The 12,397-nt window shown below is 42.3% G+C and overlaps 2 long non-coding RNA genes across 3 annotated transcripts in view; both read right to left on the reverse strand.

Moving 5' to 3' along the window:
- The window catches only part of LOC123729701 (uncharacterized), a 51,109-nt gene that overhangs the window by 2,394 nt on the left and 36,318 nt on the right, over positions 1-12,397 (reverse strand). The gene's annotated exons all lie outside the window — the stretch shown is intronic.
- Positions 2,472-3,006, reverse strand: LOC123729700 (uncharacterized). The gene is made up of 3 exons (XR_006761393.1): positions 2,924-3,006; positions 2,573-2,608; positions 2,472-2,492 (listed from the first exon to the last, which is right to left on the reverse strand). It is a non-coding gene; the product is annotated as an uncharacterized lncRNA (long non-coding RNA).

Here is a 12,397-nt window from a genome sequence, read left to right on the forward strand (position 1 = left end):
GGGCTGATAAATATTTTTAGCCTCCTGGTAGGGAGGGGCTTGGCCCTCCGTTTCCTGTAGTCCACGATCAGTTCCTTTGTCCGTCTTGGCACCACACTGCCTGGTCTCCGACCTCCCTACAGGCTACGATAACTAAAGTTGTTGCCGGCTACATTGTTCCATAACCACAGCTTGTGTGCCAGCTAGTGTTCGTTAGCAGGTGAGGGTGGTATACACTTGGAGAAACAAATGCATGTATGAAACATGTTGTGGCCATAAGGCAGCATTTATTAAAACAAAGTTAGCAAGCTGGTACCCTAGGGGAACCAACCCATTCTATTCCTTTTCTAGCAATCAGCAGAGTGCACTCTTTTACAAAAGAGTAAAATGGCTAGGAGTATTAAACAATATCCCAACATGCCACAGTCATACCGATATTACATTGAATTAAATTATGGCTATTGGTGCCCACCACTAACTATTATTAGCACACATTCAGAGACTGACTTGTTTCGTGCTGTTGGACACAGGAGTATTTGGTGTCCAGGTACTTGTAAGTCCCAACACAGGGGTCTCCAAAAACAAAATTGGATGCCGGGACAACACACTGGCTCTTCCCACCGCACCTGTTTGTGTCAAAGACAGGTAGAGGTCATGAGTTCCCACAGGTAAACACTTCAGGTTCTAGTATCTTTTTACCATCTTGCTGGTGGTTGTTACCACTACAGCCAGGAGTTCCTACAGGTAAACACCACAGGTTCTAGTACCTTCCTGCCATCTTGCTGGTGGAGGATTGGCTGAGGTAGTTGGTGTCGGTGAGTTGGTTATAAGGGCGCCCAATGGAACACACATCGTGTTTACGACGACCATAGTTGGCACGCTTGATTTGAATCTGACCTCCATCTGAGGTAGATGGGGGGAAAAGATCAAGAAAAGGAGAAAGGTGAGGGACGAAGGAGAGCGAAGACTGGTGTGGGCCAGTGACGCTAATCTACAGTAGAAAATATCATAGGTGGTCGGTGACTAGCTTACCACATTGCAGTAAAGCATCAGAGCCTTAACCTCTATGGGCTAGGTGGGACGCAAGCGTCCCACCCGTGGTGCACTCCAGCAACAGCAGGTGCATTTCAAGAGCGGCAAATTTGAATCCAAATAAATGTCAAAATTCAAATTTTTTAAACATACAACTATTTTACACCCTTTGAAAGATAAACATCTCCTTAATCTAACCATGTTTTACGATTTCAAAAAGGTTTTACGGCGAAAGCATAAATTTAGAGTATGTTAGGACAGTACATTTACAAGAGTTGTGTGTAATGTTGTGCCAATTCAAAGACAGGCGTCACCAAAACCATAAAATCAGCTAAAATTATGCACTAACCTTTTACAATCTCCAACAGATGACACTCCTAGGACATTGTGTTAGACAATGCATGCATTTTTAGTTCTATCAAGTTCATATTTATATCCAAAAACAGCGTTTTACTGTGGCGTTGATGTTCAGGAAATCATTTCCCTCCAATAACCGGCATTCAAGTCAGCACCACAAATTAAATAATTAAAATGAGAAAACATTGGTAAAATATTATATTGTCATTTAAAGAATTATAGATTTACATCTCTTGAACGCAATCAACTTGCCAGATTTAAAAATAACCTTACTGGGAAATCACACTTTGCAATAATCTGAGCACTGCGCCCAGAAAAATACGCGTTGCGATACAGACTAGCCGCCATGTTGGGAGATCTAAAATCGAAAATACTATGTAAATAATCCATTACCTTTGATTCTCTTCATCAGATGTCACTTCCAGATATCACAGGTCCATAACGAATGTAGTTTTGTTCAAAAAAGCTCATCATTTATGTCCAAAAATCTCCGTCTTGTTAGCACATGATCTAAGCCCGCCGGACTTCACTTCATGAACGAGGGGAAAAAATATATTTACGTTCGTTCAAACATGTCAAACGTTGTATAGCATAAATCATTAGGGCCTTTTTTAACCAGAACATGAATAATATTCAAGGTGGACGAATGCATTCTCTTTTATAACATATTGGAACGAGGGTACCCAACATGAACTCGCGCGCCAGGTGTCTAATGGGCCATCATCGTTCCATGGCTCTTGTTCGGTCAGATCTTCCTCCAGAAGACTCAAAACACTTTGTAAAGGCTGGTGACATCTAGTGGAAGCAATAGGAAGTGCCAAAATATTCCTCAGCCCCGTGTTTTTCAATGGCATAGGTTTAAAGGTAATACAACACATCAGATATCCACTTCCTGTCAGAATCTGTCTCAGGGTTTTGCCTGCCAAATGAGTTCTGTTATACTCACAGACACCATTCAAACAGTTTTAGAAACTTTAGGGTGTTTTCTATCCATATATAATAAGTATATGCATATTCTAGTTACTGGGTAGGATTAGTAACCAGATTAAATCGGGTAAATTTTTTTATCCAGCCGTGCAAATACTGCCCCCTAGCCCTAACAGGTTAACACGTGATGCTGATAGCTGCCAGGACAAATAAACAGGAATTACACACCACTCACATTAGCTTGGTTAAGTAGTATCATCATTATTACATACAGTACCTCCATCTGTTAGTGTACAGCAAGCTGCAGCCAGCACTGAAACATCACACAGCTAATTCAGCAACATTCCACATCATATGCACTTGGACCATGAAGCTAGAATTTAGCATTTGACTCTATACTCCAGCATTTGAGTTATACTAAGTGTACTGTAGTCATCAAGTTCAGAATTTGGTCTCTTATTCCATGCATGCAATGTGGCAGTTTGTTAGACAACTTTGTTTTGAACAATATAAATGTAATGTCCCGCAAGTCATACATGACACATAATTCCATTACTCTCAAATACAAACATTTGGTCATATATATTTAAATTCTAATCTGCATCAGATACAGATTTTGTATACGCACATGTGACCACCGTCAGTCTGAACATGCGCATGATGCCGGGTACAGGAGTGGCAGTAACAGAGAAAATGCAACTGATGCTAAGTAGACCCAATACACCTGGTATTTATGTTATGTGACATGTCTTAATTAACCCAGGTGTATCTATTTGTCTCCAGGTACACCTCATTGCAATTAGGGGCCAGCGTTTGCTGGTCTATTCCTGGCTATTGGTTCAGTCTCATCTCATGGAGTTAGATAGAGGACTCTAGATGGATAAAATCAATTTTGACATTAACATTAGCATTGAGGGCTTTCAACATTTTAAAGTAGCCATCTAGGTGGGGCTTCTTCGTTAAGGAAGAATCACACGGGCCACGATCAGTCTTAAAACCTTTGAGTGTTGCAGATTTGCCATATGAGTTCTGTTATACTCACAGACACCATTCAAACAGTTTTATAAACTTCAGAGTGTTTTCTATCCAAATCTACTAATAATATGCATATTATCGTTTCTGGGAAAGAGTAGTAACCAGTTTAAATCGGGTACGTTTTTTATCCGGCCGTGACAATACTGCCCCCTAGCCCAGACAGGTTAATAGAATTTATATGATTAAGGTTTTGACTAAATGATTCACTCCTAAAATGTATAACTGAATGATTAGAAGACTAATTCTATAAATGTGTGTGCATAGGACAAGCTAAGACTTTACTATTTGGCAATGGAAGTAAGACATTCAAGGAAAAGGGGAACTGTTAACTTCTCGGGGCTGCGTGGTACGCTACCGTCCCACCCACAGTTCACACTATTCAACAGCCAGTGAAATATCAGGGCGCCAAATTCAAAACAACTATTTTATACCATTTGAAAGATAACCCTCTCCTTAATCCAACCACATTGTCCGATTTCAAAAAGGCTTTACGGAGAAAGCACATTGGTCAATATTCTGAGTACAGAGCTCGGCCATCAATGCAAGCTATACAGTTAGCCGTCAAGCCACGGCGTCGTCAAAACTCTAAAATACTGTTATAAATATTTTCTTACTTTTGCTGATCTTTGCCGGAATGCACCCGGAAGGACTCCCACTTCCACAAGAAATGTTCATTTGTTCGATAAAGTCCATCATTTATGTCCAAATAAATCAATTTTGTTCGTGCGTCCAGATCACTATTCCAAAAGGCATGATGCGCGTACATCCATCATAGTCGAAAAGTTATAAAGTTCCCTTAGCGTTTGTAGAAACATGTCAAACCATGTTTCTACAAACCAAGCCTGGCCTGTTGAGGAGTGACGGACTCCATCCTAGCTGGAGGGGTGCTCTCATCTTATCTACGAACATAGACAGGGCTCTAACTCCTCTAGCTCCACAATGAAATAGGGTGCAGGCCAGGCAGCAGGCTGTTAGCCAGCCTGCCAGCTTAGTGGAGTCTGCCACTAGCACAGTCAGCGTAGTCAGCTCAGCTTTCCCCATTGAGACCGTGTCTGTGCCTCGATCTAGGTTGGGCAAAATTAAAAATGGCGGTGTTCGCTTTAGTAATCTCACTAGTATAAAGACCTCCTCCATTCCTGCCATTATTGAAAGAGATTGTGATACCTCACATCTCAAAATTGGGTTACTTAATGTTAGATCCCTCACTTCCAAGGCAGTTATAGTCAATGAACTAATCACTGATAATAATCTTGATGTGATTGGCCTGACTGAAACATGGCTTAAGCCTGATGAATTTACTGTGTTAAATGAGGCCTCACCCCCAGGTTACATTAGTGACCATACCCCCGTGCATCCGGCAAAGGCGGAGGTGTTGCTAACATTTACGATAGCAAATTTCAATTTACAAAAAAAAAAACAACAATGACGTTTTCGTCTTTTGAGCTTCTAGTCATGAAATCTATGCAGCCTACTCACTCACTTTTTATAGCTGCTGTTTATAGGCCTCCTGGGCCATATGCAGTGTTCCTCACTGAGTTCCCTGAATTCCTATCGGATCTTGTAGTCATAGCAGATAATATTCTAATTTTTGTTGACTTTAACATTCACATGGAAAAGTCCACAGACCCACTCCAAAAGGCTTTCGGAGCCATCATCGACTCAGTGGGTTTTGTCCAACATGTCTCTGGACCTACTCACTGCCACAGTCATACTCTGGACCTAGTTTTGTCCCATGGAATAAATGTTGTGGATCTAAATGTTTTTCCTCATAATCCTGGACTATCGGACCACCATTTTATTACGTTTGCAATTGCAACAAATAATCTGCTCAGACCCCAACCAAGGAGCATTAAAAGTCGTGCTATAAATTCTCAGACAACCCAAAGATTCCTTGATGCCCTTCCAGACTGCCTCTGCCTACCCAAGGACGTCAGAGGACAAAAATCAGTTAGCCACCTAACCGAGGAACTCAATTTAACCTTGCGCAATACCCTAGATGCAGTTGCACCCCTAAAAACTAAAAACATCTGTCATAAGAAACTAGCTCCCTGGTATACAGAAAATACACGAGCTCTGAAGCAAGCTTCCAGAAAATTGGAACGGAAATGGCGCCACACCAAACTGGAAGTCTTCCGACTAGCTTGGAAAGACAGTACCGTGCAGTATCGAAGAGCCCTTACTGCTGCTCGATCATCCTATTTTTCCAACTTAATTGAGGAAAATAAGAACAATCCGAAATTTCTTTTGATACTGTCGCAAAGCTAACTAAAAAGCAGCCTTCGCAAATGGAGGATGGCTTTCACTTCAGCAGTAATAAATTTATGAACTTCTTTGAGGAAAAGATCATGATCATTAGAAAGCAAATTACAGACTCCTCTTTAAATCTGGGTATTCCTCCAAAGCTCCATTGTCCTGAGTCTGCACAACTCTGCCAGGACCTAGGATCAAGGGAGATACTAAAGTGTTTTAGTACTATATCTCTTGACGCAATGATGAAAATAATCATGGCCTCCAAACCCTCAAGCTGCATACTGGACCCTATTCCAACTAAACTACTGAAAGAGCTGCTTCCTGTGCTTGGCCCTCCTATGTTGAACATAATAAACGGCTCTCTATCCACCGGATGTGTACCAAGCTCACTAAAAGTGGCAGTAATAAAGCCTCTCTTGAAAAAGCCGAATCTTGATCCAGAAATTATAAAAAACTATCGGCCTATATCGAATCTTCCATTCCTCTCCAAAATTTTAGAAAAAGCTGTTGCACAGCAACTGACTGCCTTCCTGAAGACAAACAATGTATACGAAACGCTTCAGTCTGGTTTTAGACCCCATCATAGCACTGAGACTGCACTTGTGAAGGTGGTAAATGACCTTTTAATGACGTCAGACCGAGGCTCTGCATCTGTCCTCGTGCTCCTAGATCTTAGTGCCGCTTTTGATACCATCGATCACCACATTCTTTTGGAGAGATTGGAAACCCAAATTGGTCTACATGGACAAGTTCTGGCCTGGTTTAGATCTTATCTGTCGGAAAGATATCAGTTTGTCTCTGTGAATGGTTTGTCCTCTGACAAATCAATTGTAAATTTCGGTGTTCCTCAAGGTTCCGTTTTAGGACCACTATTGTTTTCACTATATATTTTACCTCTTGGGGATGTCATTCGAAAACATAATGTTAAATTTCACTGCTATGCGGACGACACACAGCTGTACATTTCAATGAAACATGGTGAAGCCCCAAAATTGCCCTCGCTAGAAGCCTGTGTTTCAGACATAAAGAAGTGGATGGCTGCAAACTTTCTACTTTTAAACTCGGACAAAACAGAGATGCTTGTTCTAGGTCCCAAGAAACAAAGAGATCTTCTGTTGAATCTGACAATTAATCTGGATGGTTGTACAGTCGTCTCAAATAAAACTGTGAAGGACCTCGGCGTTACTCTGGACCCTGATCTCTCTTTTGAAGAACATATCAAGACTGTTTCAAGGACAGCTTTTTTCCATCTACGTAACATTGCAAAAATCAGAAATTTTCTGTCCAAAAATGACGCAGAAAAATTAATCCATGCTTTTGTTACTTCTAGGCTGGACTACTGCAATGCTCTACTTTCCGGCTACCCGGATAAAGCACTAAATAAACTTCAGTTAGTGCTAAATACGGCTGCTAGAATCCTGACTAGAACCAAAAAATTTGATCATATTACTCCAGTGTTAGCCTCCCTACACTGGCTTCCTGTTAAGGCAAGGGCTGATTTCAAGGTTTTACTGCTAACCTACAAAGCATTACATGGGCTTGCTCCTACCTATCTTTCCGATTTGGTCCTGCCGTACATACCTACACGTACGCTACGGTCACAAGACGCAGGCCTCCTAATTGTCCCTAGAATTTCTAAGCAAACGGCTGGAGGTAGGGCTTTCTCCTATAGAGCTCCATTTTTATGGAATGGTCTGCCTACCAATGTGAGAGACGCAGACTCAGTCTCAACCTATAAGTCTTTACTGAAGACTTATCTCTTCAGTAGGTCCTATGATTAAGTATAGTCTGGCCCAGGAGTGTGAAGGTGAACGGAAAGGCTGGAGCAACGAACCGCCCTTGCTGTCTCTGCCTTGCCGGTTCCCCTCTTTCCACTGGGATTCTCTGCCTCTAACCCTTTTACAGAGGCTGAGTCACTGGCCTACTGGTGTTCTTCCATGCCGTCCATGGGAGGGGTGCGTCACTTGAGTGGGTTGAGTCACTGACGTGGTCTTCCTGTCTGGGTTGGCGCCATGGCGGAGATCGTTGTGGGCTATACTCGGCCTTGTCTTAGGACGGTAAGTTGGTGGTTGGAGACATCCCTCTAGTGGTGTGGGGGCTGTGCTTTGGCAAAGTGGGTGGGGTTATATCCTGCCTGTTTGGCCCTGTCCGGGGGTATCATCGGATGGGGCCACAGTGTCTTCTGATCCCTCCTGTCTCAGCCTCCAGTATTTATGCTGCAGTAGTTTATGTGTCGGGGGCTAGGGTCAGTCTGTTACATCTGGAGTATTTCTCTTGTCTTATCCGGTGTCCTGTGTGTATTTAAATATGCTCTCTCTAATTCTCTCTTTCTCTCTTTCTGTCTTTCTCTCGGAGGACCTGAGCCCTAGGACCATGCCTCAGGACTACCTGGTATGATGACTCCTTGCTGTCCCCAGTCCACCTGGCCGTGCTGCTGCTCCAGTTTCAACTGTTCTGGCTGCGGCTATGGAACCCTGACCTGTTCACCGGACGTGCTTGTTGCACCCTCGACAACTACTATGATTATTATTATTTCACCATGCTGGTCATTTATGAACATTTTAACATTTTAACATTTTGACCATGTTCTGTTATAATATCCACCCTGCACAGCCAGAAGAGGACTGGCCACCCCTCATAGCCTGGTTCCTCTCTAGGTTTCTTCCTAGGTTTTTGGCCTTTCTAGGGAGTTTTTCCTAGGGAGTTTTTCCTAGCCACCGTGCTTCTTTCACATGCTTTGCTTGCTGTTTGGGGTTTTAGGCTGGGTTTCTGTACAGCACTTTGAGAATATCAGCTGATGTACGAAGGGCTATATAAAAATAAATTTGATTTGATTTTGATTTGATTTGAAAATTTGATTTGATTTGATGTTCACAATCAATCTTTAGGGTGTTTTTAACATAAAACTTTGATAATATTCCAACCGGACATTAGCGTATTCATTACAGAAGAAAAATAAAAATGGCTAGCCCTGCGTGACCGCGCATGAGGTAAGTAAGCGACCCCAGCCAGACCACTTATTGTTCCGGTTGTTATTCAATCAAATTGCATAGTAGAAGCCTCAAACAAGGTTCTAATGACTGTTGACATCTAGTGGAAGCCTTAGGAAGTGCAATATGACATCACAGACACTGTAGTTTGGATAGACAATCATTTCAAAAGACTACAAGCCTCAGAGTTCCCACTTCCTGGTTGGATACCTCTTAGGTTTTTGCCTGCCATATGAGTTCTGTTATATTCAAAGACATCATTCAAAAAGTTTTACAAACTTTAAAGTGTTTTCTATCCAAATCTACTAATGATATGCAAATATTTGACTCTGGGCCCGAGTATTAGGCAGTTTACTCTGGGCACGCTTTTCATCCAAAAGGGAAAATACTGCCCCCTATACCTGAACAGGTTAACAGACAGCAGACAACTTGTGACCACTGTGAAACTGATAACAGGAAGAAGGTCTCCCAACCTTTAGGCTTGCAGTAGATTATGTAACATGGGGCAGGATATGATAAGCAATGTATGTGATGGAGAAGACTTGTAAATAAGCTTTGACAGTGTTAAAGAAGAGGAGGGGCATTTGTAAGGGGTATGACATATGGTATGACCAAAGGTTAGGTATAAAAGGCTGTGTACATTGTATGATATTCAGAGCCCTCATGAATAAACATTGTTGACTATTGTAGGCTGGGCCTCCGTCTGTGTCATTGAACCAGAATCTTACAAACTCTGAGTGCTCTGAGTGCAGACTGAGTAGTTTAATTGAAGTTCAGTTTATGTACATCGGGAACAAAATTCTCATAACACCAGTTCAATGTAACAGTGATTGGTTTAGCCTTCAACACCATAGTGCCCTCCAATCTCATCACTTTTTACATTTTTTACATTTTTTATTTCACCGTTACTTAACCAGGTAGGCCAGTTGAGAACAAGTTCTCATTTACAACTGCGACCTGGCCAAGATAAAGCAAAGCAGTGCGACACAAACAACAACACAGAGTTAAACATGGAATAAACAACCATGCAGTCAATAATACAATATACTGCATGTTCAAACGAGGTAGAATAAGGGAGGTAAGGCAATAAATAGGCCATAGTGGCTAAATAATTACTGTACAGCAAATAAACACTAGAGTAATAGATGTGCATAAGATGAGTGTGCAAGTAGAGATACTGGGGTGCAAAGGAGCAAAATAAATAAAATAAATTACAGTATGGGGGATGAGGTAGTTGGATGGGCTATTTACAGATGGGCTACGTACAGGTGCAGTGATCTGTGAGCTGCTCTGACAGCTGATGCTTAACGTTAGTGAGGGAGATATGAGTCTCCAGCTTCAGTCATTTTTGCAGTTCCTTCCAGTCATTGGCAGCAGAGAACTGGAAGGAAAGTTAGCCAAAGGAGGAATTGGCCTTGGGGGTGACCAGTGAGATATACCTGCTGGAGCTCGTGCTACGGGTGGGTGCTGCTATGGTGACCAGTGAGCTGAGATAAGGTGGCACTTTACCTAGCAAAGACTTATAGATGACCTGGTTTGGCGACGAATATGAAGCGAGGGCCAGCCTACGAGAGCATGCAGGTCGCAGTGGTGGTTAGTATATGGGGCTTTGGTGACAAAACGGATGGCACTGCGATAGACTGCAATAAATTTGTTGAGTAGAGTGTTGGAGGCTATTTTGTAAATGACATCGCCGATTTCAAGGATAGGTAGGATTGTCAGTTTTACGTGGGTATGTTTGGCAGCATGAGTGAAGGATGCTTTGTTGCGAAATAGGAAGCCGATTCTAGGTTTAATTTTGCATTGGAGAGGCTTAATGTGAGTCTGGAAGGAGAGTTCACAGTCTAACCAGACACCTAGGTATTTGTAGTTGTCCACATATTCTAATTCAGAACCGTCCATAGTAGTGATGCTGTACCGGCGGGCAGGTGTGGGCAGCGATCGGTTGAAGAGCATAAACTTAGTTTTACTTGCATTTAAGAGCAGTTGGAGGCCACGGAAGGAGAGTTGTATGGCATTGAAGCTCGTCTGGAGGTTAGTTAACACAGTGTCCAAAGAAGGGCCAGAAGTATACAAAATGGTGTCATCTGCGTAGAGGTGGATCAGAGAAACACCAGCAGCAAGAGCAACATCATTGATGTATACAGAGAAAAGAGTCGGCCCGAGAATTGAACCCTGTGGCACCCCCATAGAGACTGCCAGAGGTCCGGACAACAGGCCCTCCGATTTGACCCACTGAACTCTGTCTGAGAAGAAGTTGGTGAACCAGGCTAGGCAGTCAATTGAGAAACCAAGGTTGTTGAGTCTGCCGATAAGAATGTGGTGATTGACAGAGTCGAAAGCCTTGGCCAGGTCGATGAATACAGCTGCACAGTATTGTCTCTAATCGATGGCGGTTATGATATATTTTAGGACCTTGAGCGTGGCTGAGGTACACCCACGACCAGCTCGGAAACCAGATTGCATAGCGGAGAAATTACGGTGGGATTCGAAACGGTCGGTGATCTGTTTGTTAACCTGTTGGGGGTAGGGGGCAGTATTGACACGGCCGGATAAAAAAACGTACCCGATTTAATGCATATAATTATTGGCTTTGGATAGGAAACACCCTAAAGTTTCTAAAACTGTTTGAATGGTGTCTGTGAGTATAACAGAACTCATATGGCAGGCAAAAACCTGAGAAGAATTTTTTACAGGAAGTGCCCTCTCTGACAAGATCTTGTTCTTCTTGTCTCTGTTTATTGAAGACTGAGGATCTTTTCTGTAACGTGACACTTCCTACGGCTCCCATAGGCTCTCAGAGCCCGGGAAAAAGCTGAATGATATCGAGGCAGCCCCAGGCTGAAACACATTTGCGCTTTTGGCAAGTGGCCGATCAGAGGACAATGGGCTTAGGCGCGTGCACGAGTCGACCCCGTGCTTTATTTTCATTCGTCTTTTTAGCTAAATGCAGATTCCCGGTCGGAATATTATCGCTTTTTACGATAAAAATGGCATAAAAATTGATTGTAAACAGTGGTTGACATGCTTCGAAGTACGGTAATGGAATATTTAGAATTTTCTGGTCACGAAATGCGTCGTGCTCGTCACCCTTCTTTTCGGATAGTGTCTTGAACGCATACGAACAAAACGCCACTGTTTGGATATAACTATGGATTATTTGGGACCAAACCAACATTTGTTATTGAAGTAGAAGTCCTGGGAGTGCATTCTGACGAAGAACACCAAAAGTAATCAAACTTTTCTAATAGTAAATCGGAGGTTGGTGAAGGCTAAACTTGCAGGGTGTCTAAATAGCTAGCCCTGTGATGCCGGGCTATCTACTTAGAATATTGCAAAATGTGCTTTCACCGAAAAGCTATTTTAAAATCGGACATATCGAGTGCATAGAGGAGTTCTGTATCTATAATTCTTAAAATAATTGTTATGCATTTTGTCAACGTTTATGATTAGTAATTTAGTAAATTCATCAGAAGTTTTCGGTGGGTATGCTAGTTCGGAACATACACAGCGATTCCACTGGCTGTTGAATAGAGTGGGACGCTAACGTAATTTAGTAAATTGTTTGTAAATTCACCGGAAGTTTGCGGGGGTATGCTTGTTCTGAACGTCACATGCTAATGTAAAAAGCTGGTTTTTGATATAAATATGAACTTGATTGAACAAAACATGCATGTATTGTATAACATAATGTACTAGGGTTGTCATCTGATGAAGATCATCAAAGGTTAGTGCTGCATTTAGCTGTCTTCTGGGTTTTTGTGACATTATATGCTAGCTTGAAAAATGGGTGTCTGATTATTTCTGGCTGGGTACTCTGCTGACAT

This window comes from Salmo salar, chromosome ssa22, assembly GCF_905237065.1.
Source record: "Salmo salar chromosome ssa22, Ssal_v3.1, whole genome shotgun sequence".
In the NCBI taxonomy this organism is placed as follows: domain Eukaryota; kingdom Metazoa; phylum Chordata; class Actinopteri; order Salmoniformes; family Salmonidae; genus Salmo; species Salmo salar.